The sequence below is a fragment of the Sapajus apella genome, unplaced genomic scaffold (genome assembly GCF_009761245.1).
Source record: "Sapajus apella isolate SASKATOON/1434 unplaced genomic scaffold, GSC_monkey_1.0 scaffold39, whole genome shotgun sequence".
NCBI classification, from domain to species: Eukaryota; Metazoa; Chordata; class Mammalia; order Primates; family Cebidae; genus Sapajus; species Sapajus apella.
Window position 1 is genome coordinate 7,339,438 of NW_022436979.1, and position 13,074 is coordinate 7,352,511.

Here is a 13,074-nt window from a genome sequence, read left to right on the forward strand (position 1 = left end):
AAAATCATAAAGGATCAGGTGACACAGAAGTATAAAGTAACGGTTCCCCTTTCATATACCAGAGGATGCTAATATTCATTTATTTTCTTTATGATGACCTTGTTGCCAACATAAGCATTAAGTTTCAGAAAGTTTATGAGGTCAAAACCATTTCTGTAATCACATTAAGAGATTATGTATTTGCCGTTTTCATTTGGTTGATGTTTACATTGATGGTGCAAAAGCAATGCTAGTTAACACTGCTGGCACCTTAGCATGAAACAAGGCAGTGGCACCTAACTAGTCATTGCATTCTTTGATGCTATGCACTTATGGGAGCGCAAAGCTAATTTTAACAAATAATGGTCTTGAAAGCATCAATAAAATTATTACTTCTATTTAGCCTTAGCCTTGAAAATATACATATGTTTTGGTTTTGGAGGAGGAGTTGGGGGTAGGTTTCTCAGTTAGGCAAGCTACCTCACTCATCACAGCTCGGTTTCCATACCCATAAACATTAGAAGAGGAAAGCAAAATATGGAACTCTGCACAGATTTGCATATCATCTTCGTGCACAGGCCCTGCTGAGCTTGTCCATGTCATTCCAATTTTAGTATGAGTGCTGCTGAAGCAAGCACAGTGTACATATTTTTAATATTCTGTGACACAAAATGAGAAGCACATATGAAGTATTTCTGCTGTGTACCAAATCATGACAGTTGTCAGAAGCATAAGAATTTTTATAGTTATTTGTGATATGAGCTTAATAAACCTCATATTTTTCAGAGAATGCCATCTTTACTTGAAAGAATGACTGATGGCCTGTGGTTATTTGGATTGAATTTTGGCAGGTATTTTCTCTAATATGAGCCACATGAGACAGTCACTTCAAGGAATGTTGCCAGTGATAAAATCTTGAGTTTACAAGTGAAAATATGAGTTTTAGAAAACTTTTATCTGCCACTGTGAGCTTCACAGCTTCTGTCTTAGGCAGTTCAGGCTGCCATAACAAATTGCCATAGGTCAGGCGGCTTAATAGCAAATATCTATTTCTCACGGTGCTGCAGGCTGGAAGTCCATGATCAGGGTATTAGCATGGCAGGGTTTTTGATGAGGGCTCTCTTCCTGATTACAGACAGTCACCTTCTTCTTGTGTCCTTACATGGTGAAAAAAGGGCTAGCTAGTTTTCTGATCTCTTCCTGTAATGGTACTAATCCCACTTATGAGAGTTTCACCTCATGACCTAAGCATCTCCCAAAGACTCCACCTCCAAATACCATCACACTAGGATTAGAATTTGAACATATGAATTTCAGGGAGACACAAACATTCAGTCCATTGTAGCTTCCCAATACTTCGAGACATTTCAGATGAGATCAGTGGTATTGTTATTAATAATTGTGATTGTAATATGTCAACATTTGTGCAAGATGGATTGATGGATTTTAATGAAACAGGAACGCGAAGTTCATGGATCTGTTTTCAGATACTGCATTGTAAATAAGACTTAAGAAACTACCATTTATCAAATTGTGTTGCATATCAAAGAAGAATAGCATCAATTATTTGCACAAGACAATCAGGATCTGGCTGGAGACGGTGGCTCATGTAATCCCAGCACTTTGGGAGGCCGAGGCAGGCAGATCACTTGAGGTCAGGAGTTGCAGACCAGCCTGGCCAACATGGTAAAACCCTGTCTCTACTGAAAATAGGTTTGGCTTCTCTAGCCAAGCCTATAAACCTAAGGCCAACACGAGCTGGAATGAGGTGTATTCTGGCCTGATCCTCCCTGCTGTTGAGCATCTTTGTGCTACAAACAAACCAGAGCAAAGGGATTAACTGCACAGAGACAGCGCTCCGATCCTATGACATGGCTATCATTGTCCCAGGAAAGCCTTAGGATCCTAGTTTACCCATTCTCTCCTGTTGAAGAAGGATTGCTTTTCAGTTTAAGTCATTACTTCTGTTTTGCTCTAGTACTTACAGAAAGAGAACTGACAAGCCTGAAATGACCCTTCTGCGAACAAGGTTTTGTGCCAGGATTTGAAATACCGGAAAAGCTGTGTCCCTAGAAAAGTAACTCTAGCCTTAACATCAGCAAAATGAGGATTTATTTTTATTTTTATTTATTTTTGCATTCAGAGAGGAATTACGATGTCATCCATGTCCTTACACACATCTTAATTTGTGGAATTTTTCTTATTTAACTCTCTTAATTGGATGAAAGTATGCAGCTGATGATTTATGGATCTCTAGTTGTGCCAGGCATCATTTTAAATATGCACAGCTGCTCTGCAGTAGTTTAACTTGGCAGATGGTATTAAACCATTGAGTTGTGTCATTTATTTGTGTATGCATACAATAGTCTCCTTGTACAGGTTCTTCCAAAATCTCTACAGGAATGGTTTAGGACCATACATTTAAGGAATCTCAGAGAGTATTCTTTTGGAAGATTTTCAATTTCCAGAGTAAAGAACGAGATAGCATTTTGTGATATTGATAAGTTCCCAAGGGAATCACAGAGACAGGCTGAAGTGGAGAGGTTAACAGAGTGAGAGGTCTCCAGTGTACGTTTGGGAACTCCAATTTCTGTGGTCATTCAGGCAATGGAGGACGTGTTGCTGCTGACAACACTCTCACTTTCACTGTAACACACCTCAGGGAAGCAGCTGAAAGAGGCGGGTGATCTAATACAAGTTGTTGCAGGCATAAATAACTTGAGAAGTTCTGTTGACAATAAAAGTCTGGCATTCACAGTAGTGAACAATGTTATCTTCAAATTCAAAGGACCCTGAGATTTGTCACTGTCATCCTTTGTGGTCAAGGATGATACTGTTGACACTGCAGCTATCCTTGTATGCAAGTGTGGCTGAAAATACCCAAATGTGACAGAAGATAAAGCCTTTCTACAGAGCATACATGATAAATCTTTTTTTGGTTTGTATCTCTTAGCCTCCTAGGGCATAGCTGGCCTTGTCCCAAAGTCATCGTGTCTCTGTCTGCAGCAGACCCTGCTGCTCTGGCTCTGGCCTCTTGGCTCTTGCATTCCAAAAACGTTGCTTGATTTGCTTGAATGTCTTTCTGCTGAATTTTTATGAAGATTACATCTCCTACCTGGTTTGCTTTCTATCTCCCATGCCAAAGCTAGCCAGGCAAGTGCTACACCTCCTTCCCATGCTGTGGCTTCTGTGAGAATCACATTGAGGTGCACTGTGTTTCTCAATAGCTTCGTTCACTGGTGGTTTTATTCTCCCATTGGACATTTTTGAGTGTTCTCAACTGGAAAGATCTTAGAGGCTGAGAGAATTCCCCTTGCACGCCCTTTCTCAGTTTTGCCTGTCCTAGAATACGAAAAGCAGAAGAATTGGTTTTAGCTGATATATGCCTCTTCTGTAGGTGGAATAGTAAGACATTATACAGTTTGTTGAAAACAAACAAATAACAAACAGTTTAAATGAATTAAAACTGTTGGGCTGGGCCCAATGGCTCACACCTGTAATCCCAGCACTTTGGGAGGCTGAGGCAGGTGGATCACGAGGTCAGGAGATCAAGACCAGCCTGGCCAAGATGCTGAAACCCCATCTCTACTAAAAATACAAAAATTAGCCGGGTGTGGTGGCACGTGTCTGTAGTCTCAGCTACTCAGGAAGCTGAGGCAGGAGAATCACTTGAACCTGGGAGGTGGAAGTTGCAGTGAGCCAAGATCATGCTGCTGTACTCCAGCCTGGGTGACAGAGCAAGACTTCACCTCAAAAAATAACTAAATAAATAAAATAAAAATAAAATAAAATAAAAACTGTTTAAACTGATTAAAAAATTGTTTCAACCATGTTAGTCCATTTTCACTCTGCTATAAAGATGTACCTGAGACTGGGTGATTTATAAAGGAAAGAGGTTTAAGTGACTCACAGTTCTGCATGGCTGGGGAGGCCTCAGGAAACTTACAGTCATAGTGGAAAGTGAAGGGGAAGAAGGCACGTCTTCACAAGGTGGCAGGAAAGAAAGAAAGTGCAGGGGGAAACGCCACTTACAAAACCATCAGATCTCATGAGAACTTGCTCACTATCATAAGAAAACCATGGGAAGAACCGTCCCCATGATCCAATCACTTCCCACCAGATCCCTCCCTTGACATGTGGGGATTACAATTCTAGATGAGATTTGGGTGGGGACACAGAGCCAAACCGTATCAAGCCTGTACTCCAGATTTTTTTTTAAGGCTGAAAATCCCAAAAGGCTCATCTCTGGAGTTCGATTCTGTGTGTTCCTGAGCCATTGCAAATATCTTAGAGAGCCTGTCTGTGCTAGTGGCTCAGATGACTTGTATTGAGCAGCAATTAGATGAGAGCAGTGGGAAGCATTGGGATCTCACGCTGATAACAAGCACTATTGGAAGTTGGTTACTTTGGCTCTTTGGCTTTTTACATATAGGTTCAGGATGGGGATTATGAAGGATATTGACAGGGTTCCTTGACTGTGCCTTAGCCTGAAAACCTCCTGCAGGAGGAACTGTAGATTCTCTCAGCCTCTCAGATAGGGAAACCCAAAATACCTTCCTAGCAATTTATCCTCTGAGTAAATTGCCTTATCAGCTCTTCTTTGAGGAGACCCTCAACTGAGGGTAGTTCCACGCACAACAAAGTTGTGATGAGGATAGCTGAGACATAAGAGGGATGAGAAGTGAGACCCAGCCTGGGTCACTGGGACTCCCTAGAGGGGAAAGACCCAACCCAGGGCATCCACGAGCAGCAAAGGGATACTGGGAAAGAAAACTCCACTAGGAGAGAGGAGGGATGTGAAGGTAAGAGGAAGGAGGAGCTAAAATTGCCCATATCACAATTTTTGCCTTGCTTTGATTTGAGGTTATCCAAGATAACCTCAAGGTGGACATTACAGTGTCCCATCCAACATAATTTTTGAAGTTGTTTCTCCAAGCAATGTTTCTGAATCAGCTCTCTCCTTTGTCCTCCAAGGATGCTAGAAATCAGGCACAGATTCCTTAAGATTCAATGTATGTATCAACAGCCTCTGATCTCCTAGTTATCCTGCTTTTTTGAGAAGAACGAAGAGGAAAGGAAATAAGAGTAAGCCAGCATCTAGTATGAGGAATGCTTTGTTTTTCCCAAAATATGGGTGAGGAAACTGAAGTTTAGTTACTGAACCGAGCACATAAGATCTAAGTAGCAAAGCTGAAATTGAAACTGATACCCATCCACTGAAGTGAGCAGCTCCACAAGTTAGCTCCATTCAGAAAGCTGCCTGAATTTTACTTCTCAATTCTGTCACAGAACTTTAGGGTTATTTTCAAAAGTTCTGACTTTACCAAGAAGATAGCATGTTCTCCTTGTGAAGTTCAAGAGACCATTGACTAAAGAAAGGGCCTCAACTCTATCTTTGATGGCCTATTAAAATAGCAAGGAACCATTTTATTTTACTTATTTTTAATTTTTTAATTTTTTTTGAGACACAGTCTCACTTTCTTGCCCAGGCTGAAGTGCACTGGCACGATCTCAGCTCACTGTAATCTCCACCTTCCAGGTTTAAGCGATTCTTGTGGTTTTAAACACCACCTCTGTCCATTGGCTTTTTTAAAAGGTACCATGTGAAATTTGCTTATTTGGTTTGTTGAGTCAAAGTAATGCCCTTAACCTCCACTATATGTGTTGAAGAAGAGGTCAGAAGGAAATAGTCACTCTGAGATAGCTATGGGAAGAAGATTTTTTTTTTTTGAGATGGAGTCTCACTCTGTTGCCCAGGCTGGAGTGCTGTGGTACAGTCTCGGCTCACTGAAACCTCTGCCTCCGAGTTCAAGCGATTCTCCTGCCTCAGCATCCTGAGTACCTGGGATTATAGGCACCTGCCACCACACCTGGCTAATTTTTTGTATTGATAGTAGAGATGGGATTTCACCATGTTGGCCACCTTGGTCTCGAACTCCTGACCTCAGGTGATCTGCTCATCTCAGCCTCTGAAAGCACTGAGATTATGGGCATGAGCCATCTCACCTGGTCACAAGGAGATATTAATAAGTTTGGGTTGATAGGCCTCCAAGAGTTTACTGATTTTAAGGATGCCATCCCTCTAAAATTAACGTATGCCCAATAGGTTATCCCATTTAGTTTCCCTCTTTTTCCATTGAATTTCTAAGTGTTGGGAGTCACATATTCATGACATGAGACATAATGGGGCCTTTTCCACTTTACAAAGCTGTTCCTCATTAATTGTGCCATGAAATCTAAGGAAGACCAGGGAGAGGGTCAAAGCCTGAGTTACTATTCTGAGTCTATCATGTGAAGAAACAGCAACAAGAAAAGCACATGGTCTCCTGAAGGTACCATAATTAGTAAATGGGAGAGCTAGGACTAGAATCCAGAACTCTAGTGCTCTTAGCATTCTCCTACCTTGCTCTCCTCTCTGTAGTACAAAAAGCGTTTATTAAGAATCACACTTGGCCCAGCATGGCGGCACATGCTTGTAATCCCAGCACTTTGGGAGGCCAAGGTAGGTGGATCACTTGAAGTCAGGAGCTGGAGACCATGGTGAAACCCTGTCTTTACAAAAAATTAGCTGGACGTGGTAGCATGTGCCTGTAATCCCAGTTACTCGGGAGGCTGAGGCAGGAGAATTGCTTGAACCCGGGAGGCAGAGGTTACAGTGAGCTGAGACTGTGCCATTGCACTCCAGCCTGGGTGACAATAGCAAGATTCCACCTAAAAAAAAAAATCCCACTTTTGTTTAGAGCAGCCTGATAAGCAGCAATGGCCATTTGAAGCTGAGATCTGACAGTGGAGCTGATGGAGTGTGTACACCTCTGCCTTAACTTGGAGTTGGTCCTAAGGATTTAAATCATGACAGAACATATGACTGGGATACAAGAAAAGGACACCAAGGTTGGAAGCTAGGTCCAGCCTGATTTTTGGCAGTGCTTGGTGTGCTATAGTTTAAATGTGTGCGTCTCTACAAAATGCTTACATTGGAACTTAATATCCAACTTTAGTCATTCATGCTAATAGTATTAGAGGTCTTTTGGGAAATTATTAAGTCAGGAGTATTTCATTATCATAAATGTTATTAGTGACCTTATAAAAGAGGCTTCAGAGAGCTGCCTGGTGCGTTTTTCCTTCCATTTCTTCCACCACGTGACGACACAGCATTCCTCCTCTCCGAAGGATGCAGCAACAAGGCACCATTCTGGAAGCAGAGAGCAGTCCTCACCAGACGCCAAATTTGTGGGCATCTTGGTCTTGGACTGTGAGAAATAAATTTCTATAATATATAAATTACTCCGTATTATTTTGTTACAGCTGCACAAATGGACTGAAACATGGTTGAACTCAATGCTCTAAAGTATTTTCCAAATACCTGTAAAACATTTTTTGACATAATAAGACTTTGTGCTCAAAACGCCGAAAAATATCTGGAAAAGCCATTTTTCATTGTGCTGATACAAATATTCTTAAGAAACATTATGCACGTGTAAGTTTGAATCACTCATAACATAGAATTTAATCCAATGATTTAAAATGGGTTTTCTCTTGGACCCTATGGTCACACATGTGGATTGATAGTAGTCCTCACTTTTTAATGTTTTTAAGTATCAAAAAGACATAAGATGGCATCTCCCTAAGGAAATGCATTTGATGATATACTCTATTCTCAATGAATATTGGACCTGTGTATTAGTTAGGAGTAAGTTCACCATATACAGACAATTCAAAATAACAGGGGTTAAAAGACAATTGAAGTGTAGTTTTTCTCATGTAAAAGAGGTTAGGAGATAGTCTGTTAAAGCCTGTCATGGTGGCTTTGTGGTATCAGGGGCTCATGCTCTCCTATCTTGTTACTCCACTATGCAAGGATTCTATTTTCAAATTTGCCTCATGATCCAACATGGTTGCTAGAGCGCCAACAATTAAATCTGTATCCCAGGCAATAAAAAGAAAAAGTGGGCAAGAAGAAGGAAATGCTCTCACTTCCACTTCCACCTATATCTTATTATCTAGAACCCAGTAATATAAGCTGCAAGGCAGGCTGAAGAATATACATTTGACCCTTAAACAATGTAAGCATTAGGGGCATTAAACCCCATGCAGTCAGAAATCAGCATATAACCTGACTTTCCCAAAATCCACTTGTTGACTGGAAGCCTTACTGATAACATAAATGTTTGATTAGCACATACTTCATATGCTATATGTATTATGTACTGTATTCTTACAGTAAAGTAAGCTAGAAAAAAGAAAATGTTATTAAGAAAATCATAAGGAGGCTGGGGGTGGTGGTTCATGCCTATAATCCCAGCACTTTGGAAGGCCAAGGTGGGTGGATTACTTGAGGTCAGGAGTTAGAGACCCGACTGGCCAACATGGTGAAACCTCATCTCTACTAAAAAATACAAAAATTAGCCAGGCGTGGTGGCAGGCACCTGTGGCTCAGCTACTCAAGAGGCTGCAACTCTGGAGGTGGAGGTTGCAGTGAACCGAGATCATGCCACTGCACTCTAGCCTGGGTGACAGAGTGAGACTTCATCTCACAAAAAGAAAGAAAGAAAGAAAATCATCAGAAAATGTATTTACTATTCACTGAATGGAAGTGGATTATCAGAGAGGTTTTCATCCTTGTTATCATCATGCTGAGTGAGCTGAGGCGGAGGAGGAGCAAGAGGAGGATGCGAGGGGTTGATCTTACTGTTTCAAGGGTGGCAGAGACAGAAGAAAATCCACATATAAGTGGACCCAGGTAGTACAAACTTGGATTGTTCAAGGGCCAACTGTATTATTTTTGCTAGGCATAATGCACTCAGCTAAAAAAAAAAATCAGTGTTATTTTACAAAGGAAAAATGCAGAATTAGTATTTAGAGGCAGTTAGGCATCTCTGTCACAGTTCGGCTCTCAGACCCATTTCCTGGACTTTGTTCCCTGTGTTCTTCACATTTTCTCCTTTCCTACTCTCTCTTGCACACATGCATTTTTTTTAAAGACTCAATTTCTCAAAAGCCAGGGCCATGCAGAGCAGAAAGGATGAGTACAGATCGAAACTGAGTGAAACTCGAGAGTTTGTTGCTGTGATGATTTTTGTCCTATTATCAGTATCGTTTGGATAATCATCAATACAACTTATTATGTACTTCAAATACATAAGGAAAATATCAGAGATGTTAAGAAATACAATACAGGTTCCTGTGTCTAATCTCTGACTTTCTCATTTAGTGAAGCTGAACTATGGAAAGATAATGTCAGGAACTGTGAAAGGTCTGAGATTGTACCCTACAGCACCACGGATGCTGGCAGAAGACACAGGACCCCTGGGCCACACATAAAGGGCTTTATTATAGCCATAGCAATAGTCACAGTACCAACTTTTTCTTGTGCCAGTTCCCCAGGCCCCAATTCCCACCAGGTGACTCAGATGGCCGTTTGACACCAACACATGAAGTAGGTTGCATTATAGGAGAGAAACCTGGAGCCTCAGGAACACATGTCTTAATGGGTGGTAGAAATGCCTTCCCTTTTCTTCAGAGACAGACGTAGTTTTCGTATTTTAAGGCTCTCCCCTATATAAACATCCTCATAAACATAGTCCAGAATAGATGCAGTCAGTATCTCTGCTGGCAAGAGGTGCAGAGACATGGGAAACCCGTGGACATAAGGCAGTACAATTATGCATCACTTAATGACAGAGATGTTGTGAGAAATGTGTCATTAAGTGATTGTGTTATTGCGTGAACATCATAGAATGTACTTACACAAACCTAGATGGTAAAGTCTACTACACACCTAGGCTATATGATATAGCCTATTGCTCCTAGGCCACAAACCTGTCAGCGTGTTACTGTGGTGAATACTCCTGGCAACTACAACACATAGTATTAGTCTTTCTGAACATATCTAAGCATAGAAAATGTACATTAAAGAATATGGTGTGATAATCTTATGAGACCACTGTCATATATGCAGTCTATTGTTGTCTAAAACATTATACGGTGCATGACTACGTACACCAAGTGCTACCCAACTACCAGAAACACTAAATATGATGAGCATTCCCCTTCTAAGAAAGAGGTGAGCTGTCAGGCGCTGTGGCTCACACTGTGCCTAAGTAATCCCAGCACTTTGGGAGGCTGAGGCAGGTGGATTACCAGAGGTCAAGAGTTCGGGACCAGCCTGGCCAAGATGGCAAAACCCTGCCTCTACTAAAAATACAAAAAAATTAGCTGGGTGTGGTTGCATGCACCTGTAGTTCCAGCTACTCAGGAGGCTGAGGCAGAAGAATCACTTGAACCCAGGAAGCAGAGGTTGCAGTGAGCTGAGATAGCACCATTGCACTCTAGCCTGGGTAACAGAGCTAGACTCCAGCTCAAAAAAAAAAAAAAATGTGAGCACTGGAAGCTGTATGATCTGGGAAAGCAGCTGGACTTTGAAGGGAAGGTAGAACCTGGGCCAGGGAAGAAGGAGATCGCTTTTACTTATGCGAGTATGTGTGAAGACAGACGTATGGTGATGTATTTGAAAACCTACAAAAGACAAGTTTGGTGGAAGGGAAAGTTCATTTAGGAAAGCTGAGGGAGATTCGGATTGGTCTTTAGAGGGTCTGGAGAGACTTCCTTACTGTAATGAGGAGGAATAGTAGCAGTGCTAACGGCAACATGGTGGAGGATGGGCCAGAGTGGAGGAGGTTAGGGGCAAGGCAAGGAGACGAAGGAAAGGTATTGCAGTGGTCTGAGCATGAAGTGTGGAATAACTGAATTTTTTCTACATGGGATATATACCTACATTTACTCAATTTTATTTTCTTCACTAAAGAGTACCAAGGCAAACTTGGTAGGTAATTTTGTATGTTTGAGCTTTGATTTATAATATCATTAATAAGCTTATCACCTTAAGTGGCACTTCATAGCCTTTCTCATCCAAGAGGGTGTCATCCACATGTGTGTAGAGCTGGATTCTGACATACATTTTGTGATTGGGCACTTCCCTGAAGGTGCTAAGGGGTCAGGTCTAGGGAAGCTTATGGGCATAACTTTCTGGCCAGGTTAAGGGAGAGCTTTGGTGTGGGGCAGACATGGAAATTACACCCATTGCACATAGAAGACCAGTCACACTGCCAGGTTCAATGTGATAAAGTTAGTATAAAGGATACATCCTCAAGGAAACCTAGTATACTAACAAGCAAATGGCTTAAACAGAGGAGCCCTTGATAAAGTAAGTGCTAAATAATTATTTCCTTAACCTTAGGATTGGAGATTGGAATTCTGTGTTCTATAGTGGTTTCTTATTATCCTTATGTAATAGTCTTGGCTCCTTCGTTGTAAGAAATGCGGACAAGTCTCACACCTGCCTCTCCATAAATGAATGAAGTGACACCTTAAATATTCCCCAGGCTTGCATCACCCTCTGGGGACCTCCCATAATCCTGGGTCCTCAGCAGTTCTATGGTGAGGCCACTAGATCACCATTGAAGGCTTTGGAAGACCACCATGTAAGCAAACCCCTAAATATTTTTAACAGACCCAAGGCTGACAGGAGTCAAACTTTATATATTAAGGGAATATTGAAAACACAGCTATTTCCAATAATTCATTATGCACATGCTCATAAACACATTATACTTGTCACAGAACATATACCTGTAGTGTACTTGCCAGCAGGGACTAAATAACACTTACCTAATGAGAAGGCTGGTGTTGTTTTTTGATGTCAAGTGCCCCAAGGTTTCAACAGTGAAGGGCCGTCACAGTTGGTAGTCTTTTAAATGGGAAGTCCCCTGGCCATTGGCTGCCTACGGTATGTCAGTTACAGGTTGGGAACCACTGCACTTGGTGCAGGAGCGATTTCCCCCCTTGTCTTTACTCAGATCCATCATTAGACAGTTCCCTGAAGGTGAGCCTGGAAGTTTGCATAGTGGCCAGTGTAAGCCTTCAGGGAGAACTGGGGTGAATATTACAGATTCATGTCAAGAAAAGCAATTATCTGTCAGAAGTGAAGAAAGCAGTCAAAGTGCCAGTGTACTGAAGAAAAGTGACCGCACCCAAAGCATTGTCTTTGGGATACCACATGTTATAAAGGAATATATATATTTTGAGTGTACAGAGGAGAGATACATTCAGAATAGGTTAATAAGGCGACCCAAACTGTGTCACACTGGGAGCCGTTGAAGGAACAGGATGCATGTGGAAACACCTGGGAGGCCATGCTAGTTGCCCTCAAATGTTTTGAGGGTTGTCAGGAGGAAGATTTCCCCAGGAGCAGCGCAGGCAGAAATCAACGAAAAAGAATGGAAACCACACACACACACACACACACACACACACACACACACACACACACACAGATTTATAACAGAGAGGGTGTCAAGGGGAATCCGTTCTAATAGCACTTTTCAGGAATGGAACAGATGTCTTGAGAGATACTGACTTATCTGTCACTTGAGACATTCAAGCCTTGACATCACAACCACGTTGAAAGAATATTGCAATGGAACTCAAGCAGCTGATTGTGGAACTAAGTGACTTTAATTTCCAACCCTAGGACTGTGATTCTATGTACAGAGAACTTGAATCTTAAGTAGAGTATCCTTGTGAAACCCCTACAACTTGGATTGAAAATACATACTGAATTAAAATCAGTATGGTAGTAAGTTTCTCTGTAATGATCAGGAAACGTGCCAAAGTATATTTTAACATTTAGTTGCAGATAATTATGTAAGCTGATTTTGTATCAATGAATCTGAAGGTCTGATTTGGTCTTAGAAAATCATACTACACCCCAAGCCCACTTCTAGGAAGTTACCCTTTCTGTTTTTAGCATTTGATTTTGTTGTCTGTCATCACCTAGAACACACATGCATACACATACAAATGCTGCTATAATGAGCATTTTAGGTTACTATATCACTTTTTTAAACCTCAAAACTTTTGTTATATAATGTCCATCTATTTGTAAACATCTCTTGTTGAAAGTCACCGATGATGCAGGTAGAAACGCTGTATTTCCAGCACTGTTAAGGCAAATCTGTGTATATCAAACAGCTGATAGTAATATGTACAAAAATTAGGTAGAAATTAGAGAAAACCACTTTCATCAAGGTAGAGGAG

General features: G+C 41.3%; 1 non-coding gene across 1 annotated transcript; it reads right to left on the reverse strand.

Moving 5' to 3' along the window:
* Nucleotides 1-510: 510 nt before the first annotated feature.
* Nucleotides 511-617, reverse strand: LOC116565318. Its single transcript, XR_004275381.1, has one exon. It is a non-coding gene; the product is annotated as a U6 spliceosomal RNA (small nuclear RNA).
* Between the last annotated feature and the right edge of the window lie 12,457 nt (nucleotides 618-13,074).